The sequence below is a fragment of the Nicotiana tabacum genome, chromosome 4, assembly GCF_000715075.1.
Source record: "Nicotiana tabacum cultivar K326 chromosome 4, ASM71507v2, whole genome shotgun sequence".
Taxonomy (NCBI): Eukaryota; Viridiplantae; Streptophyta; class Magnoliopsida; order Solanales; family Solanaceae; genus Nicotiana; species Nicotiana tabacum.
The window spans coordinates 12,131,182-12,136,715 of NC_134083.1; the positions used below are offsets into that span (position 1 = coordinate 12,131,182).

A 5,534-nucleotide genomic window follows, 5' to 3' on the forward strand; every position below is an offset into this window, starting at 1 on the left:
GTTCGGGATTTGGAAGAATTTGGATTGAAATCGGAACACTTGGTTCCTTAGGGTTGGCTTGGAAGGCCAAGTTTGACTTCGGTCAACATTTGGTGTAAACGACCTCAGAATCAGGATTTGACGGTTCCAATAGGTTCGTATGATGATTTCGGACTTGGGCGTATGTTCGGATCGGGTTTTGGATGACCCGGGAGTGTTTTGGCGCCCAATAGTGGAAGTTGGTTCTTCAAGGTTTTAGAAGTTCTTTAAAATTTTGTTTGGAGCGGATTTTGGTGATATCGAGGTCCAAATGAAATTCCAAGATTGGGAATAGTTTCGTAGTGTCATTTAAGACTTGCACACAAAATTTGGTGTCATTCCGAGTAGTATAAGTACGTTTTGGCGCATTGGAAGTAAATTGAAGAACTTAAAGTTCTTAAGTTTGATTCAATTGGTTTTAGGGTTTCTTAGTTTTAATGTCGTTTTGGGCATTCCTAGAGTTTGAGCGAGTCCGTTTTATGATTCTAAACTTGTTGGTATGTTCGGGAGGGGCCCCGGGGGCCCCGAGTGTCAATCGGACGAGGCTCGAACCAAGTTGGGAGCTTGGAGCAACAACTGAAGCTCCCAGACCTGTCATAATCGCACCTGCGCTTGGTCAGCCGCAAGTGCGAGCCACGAGCTGCAGAAGCGAGAAATGGAGAGTAGCCCAGAATGCGCAGATGCGGAAGATAGGGCGCACCTACGTGAGCGCATGTGCGAGAGACATGGTCGCAGGTGAGGATAGGCTCGCAGATGTGGCCCTTCTTGTCCGCAGATGCAGAGCCTGACCAGATTAGGGAAAAGTACACCTGCGAGGCATTTGCCACAGGTGCGAGACCGCAGGTGTGGCCCAAAGCACCGCAGGTGCGAAAGTCGCTGGGCAGTGATGGCTCATTTAATACGGACTTAGGCCATTTTTATCACATTTTCTCTCACCCTTAGGCGATTTGAGAGCTTTGAAGGAGGAGATTTTGACCTAGATTTGTGAGGTAAGTAATTTCTACTCTATGTGAGTTAAATACATAGTTTATGGGTAGATTATAACATGTAAATTAGGAAAAATCATGGGTTTAGGTGAAAATCTTGGTTTTTGATAAAAATGAGATTTAACCACGAAATTTGTTATGGAATTCAGTAAAAACATATATTCATGTTCCTAAGGTTATGTGTAACAACCTTCTTTAAAACTTTTCGGAATTTGAGCATGTGGGCCCGGGGGTGAATTTTAGGAATCTTGCAATTTAGGTTGGGTAATCACTTAAATGGTGGAATTAGGAACCTTTGAGCATAGATTGATTAGTTTATGTAATGTTGGACTAGCTTCGGGTCGTTTGGCATCAAATTTGGAGGTTTTATTGCGTTCTTGAATTGGGAAGTAGGCTTTGAGACAAGGTAAGTCTCCGTCTAACCTTGTAAGAGGGAAATTATCACATAGGTAAACTAAATGAATATGTGTTGTTGTTTGTGGGGGCCACGTATGCACGGAGTGATGAGAGTCCATATGTAGCTACTATTCCTGTTATGTCCGGGTAGTCTTAGGCTTACACCATGCCTTGTTGATATGATTATTGCTTTATGAATATTGTTTGCCTTGAGAAGGGCGGATTGGAGTGTGCTTATTAAATGTTTCAAAAAGGAATTTGGAATTGAGGAAGAAAATAATGGGATCTTAAAAGTTTTCATTTGAATGCAGTATTTTGAAAAGAATGGGAGAGTACTATAAATATTTATGAGATCTTTGTGTAACCGCGTCGCATGTATGATTCGCGAGCGGGGTAATTTCTTAAATTTATGTTTGACCGCGTCGCATGTATGATTCGCGAGCGAGAGAAATAGATGCATCTATGGTTCGCGTCGTTCGGCCCTCGGCAGTGCACAATTTAAATATATTATTGGATCGGGCCGTACGACCTCGGTATAATTGCGCATGCTAATTATTTGGAAATTTCTCCATGGTTTTTCTGCTTAAATGCCTTGAAATGTAAGTTGCTAAATGGTATTACTGAAATTTAAGTTATAATTATGAAAGAAGGACTTATTTCTTCCTGCTATTGAACTGATAGTATCATTTATGATATCCATGCTTAGTATAATTCTTTAAATTACATTATTATTGGCCTAGTAAGTGTCAAGTCGACCCCACTGGGTACATATTGTTTATGTACTCATACTATGCTTCCGTACTTAATTGTACATGATCTGAGGCTGGTGCATCTAGTTATCCGTCCGGCGCACATACCTGATCTTGGACCGAGACTTTACGGTGAGCTGCCCCTTTCTGAGCCGTTCAGCAGCATGCCGGAGTTTCTTTTTTGTATTTATCTGTCTATTCTGTTTCAAACAGTAGGATAGTCATATATTGTATATTCTACTAGTTTCCCACATACTTGTGATACCAGATCTTGGCACGTATTAGTAGACTTCAATTTTTGGTTGTAAGTCAATAGTTATAACTGCTTTTAGATGTTTCCGTTTGTTTGCCTTAAAAATCCTTTTTTCATTAAATGCTTTAAATGTAAGTAAAGCTAAATGTTGGAATTGCTTAATAAACAAAAGAATGGGAAATCACTAAGTTGTTCACTGTTGGCTTGTCCAGCAACGGTGCTAGACGCCATCACGACCTGACATGGAGTTGGGTCGTGATAGCTATATTAATCCTTATGTTCTAGAATATTCAATATAATATTGAATAGTTAATAACTAAGATTCCAATTCCAATAGTTTAGTCAATTACTATGCATATAAGATATCTGTTATGTGGGCCCGCTTAGCTCAGAGGTTAGAGCATCGCATTTGTAATGCGGTGGCCATCGGTTCGATTCCGAAAGCCGGCTTTTCCCTATTCTTTTTTTATTCCATTTTTTAGAGGATTGATAATGTTCCTTTGAAATCAAAGAATATTGAAATAGTGCCTTCTTCCTTTTCCAAAATCTATCAATTTATTATAGGAACTTACAATTATGTCAGGAATCTGCGATCTTAAACCTTAAAAATCTCATTTTTTATCGTCCTCGATTTGCATGCGCAGCCCGGGCAGGTTTTCGGAAAGCTTTTATGTTGAAAACTAATGAAAATAAGAATTTTTACCTTAAAAGTTAATTTTAGTTGACTTCGGTCAACATTATTTGAAAACGGGCCCAGATCCATATTTTGACGGTTCAGGTGGGTTCGTATCGAATTATGGGACCTGGGCGTATTCCCGAAATCGAATTCGGAGGTCCCTAGCTCAAGTTATGAAGTTTTGATGAAAATTAAAAGTCTAAAAATTAATTATTTTTAAGAATTGATTGATGCTTGGCATTGTTAGTGCCGAGTCTGTATTCTGGTTCCGGAGCCCGGTACAGGTTCATTATGATATTTAAGACCTGTATGTGAAATTTGGTGACAAATGGAGTTGATTTGACGTGATTCGGACGTCCAGTTGAGAAAATAGAAATTTTAAAGTGTTCTTGAGAATTCATCCGATTTGCTACTAAATTCGGAGTTCTAGGTGTTATTTTGGCGATTTAATCATGCGAGCAAGTTTGTATGATATTTTTAGACTTGTGTGCATGTTTGGTTTGGAGCCCCGAGGGCTAGGGTGAGTTTCGGATAGGCCACGGGATGTTTTGGACTTTGGAAATCTGGTTTTTCTGCAGAATCTGTGTTCTGGCATGTCCTTCTTCACGTTGGCGAAGGTACTCTCACGAACGCGAAGAGTAAACTGGGCAGCTGAGGATTTCTTCTTCGCGAACGCGAAGCGATGGGGGAGTTATCCTTCGCGAACGCAACAAGCCAATCGCGAACGCGTAGCGTTAGGCACTGGGGAGGGGCAGTCGGCTTTTCTTCATCGCAAACGCGAACAATGACTCGCGAACGCGAAGACTAGGGAACGGTAGCCTACACGAACGCGATCTCTGTCTCGCGAACGCGAAGACTTGGCAGCCCATACACTTCGCAAACGCGACAATGCTCTCACGAACGCGATGAACACTATCGCCCAGCACTTAACAGAACCCAAAAACGGGATTTTAGCCAAAAAAGCTCATTTTTCTCAAAAACCAAACAGTGAGAGGCAATTTTTCAAGAGTCATTTCTTCCTCAAATTGTTGGTAAGTGATTCTAAACCATTTTATTTCAATTACCCATTACATTTCTTGAATTTTCAACCTAAAATCTAGAGTTTTCATGGTAGAATTAGGGGTTAGGGTAGAAACTAGGGATTTTAGAAATTTGGGGATTTAGACCTCAATTTGAGGTCGGATTCCAAAACTAATTACATATTCGGGCTCGGGAGTGAATGGGTAAAAGGATTTTGGTTCGAAACTCGGGTTTTGACCAAGCGGGCCCGGGGTCAATTTTTTGACTTTTTGGAGGAAAATTTGGGAAAATTAATTTATGCAATATAACTGATTCCTTTAGTAATATTTGATATTATTGAGTCATTTTTGAATAGACACAAGTGGTTTGGGGGTGAATTCCAAAGGAAAAGCTGTGATTGAGAATTAAGTGGCCTTCGGAGCGAGGTAAGTGTCGTGTCTAACTTTTTCTTGAGGGAATAGGCATTGTGTGAGTATTTGCTACGTGTTTTGTTGTTGAATACGATGTATAGTTGAGGTGACGAGCATCTATACTTCGTGGTCGAGTCATAGCATGCGAGTGAAATTCCATTTCTTGCAAATTTGTAGTCTTAAATCTTGTTATCTATGCTTATTGTTGTTGTTGATATGTTGGGAGACTTGTATCCAGTTCCACCAAGGTCGATAAAATTGTGAATATTGATTCGAGGTTGAGATGTTAAATTGTGAAAGTAATCATTTATGAAATATTGATTTCTTGCGAAACTTCTCTCTATCCGTTATTATTGATTATGTGAATTGTGAGGAAGAGTGTAAAGCACGAAGGGTGATGCCGTGCATAATTTAATTATATTGTGAGGAAGAGTGTAAAGCACGAAGGGTGATGCCGTGCATAATTTCTTTATATTGTGAGGAAGAGTATAAATCACGAAGGGTGATGCCGTGCATAATTTAATTATATTGTGAGGAAGAGTGTAAAGCACGAAGGGTAATGCCGTGCATGATTTAATTATATTGTGAGGAAGAGTGTAAAGCACGAAGGGTGATGCCGTGCATAATTTATTTATATTGTGAGGAAGAGAGTAAAAGCATGAAGGGTGATGCCGTGCAGTCTTATTCGTTATTTGGTGAGGTTGAGAGTAAAAGCACGAAGGGTGATGCCGTGCAGTTTTCCTTGCTGTCTTAATTGCTCAATTCATTTAAGGATTTCCTGTTTAATTCTGTCTTTTCATTAGTCTTTATGTTGTATTTCCCCACTGTATGTTCCCCTCCCATTATTTCTGCATTTGTGCTTTACTTATTGTTGTTGCCACTAGCATGATTATACTGTTCAGGTTATATGTGGGTGTCTTGTCTTAGCCTCGTCACTACTTCGCTGAGGTTAGGTTCAACACTGACCAGTACATGGGGTCGGTTGTACTAATGCCGCTCTCTGCACTTTCTGTGCAGATTTTGATA

General features: G+C 40.1%; 1 non-coding gene across 1 annotated transcript; it reads left to right on the plus strand.

The window, feature by feature from the left end:
* Positions 1-2,779: 2,779 nt before the first annotated feature.
* TRNAT-UGU (transfer RNA threonine (anticodon UGU)) lies at positions 2,780-2,852 on the plus strand. Its single transcript has one exon. It is a non-coding gene; the product is annotated as a tRNA-Thr (tRNA).
* The last annotated feature ends 2,682 nt before the right edge of the window (positions 2,853-5,534 follow it).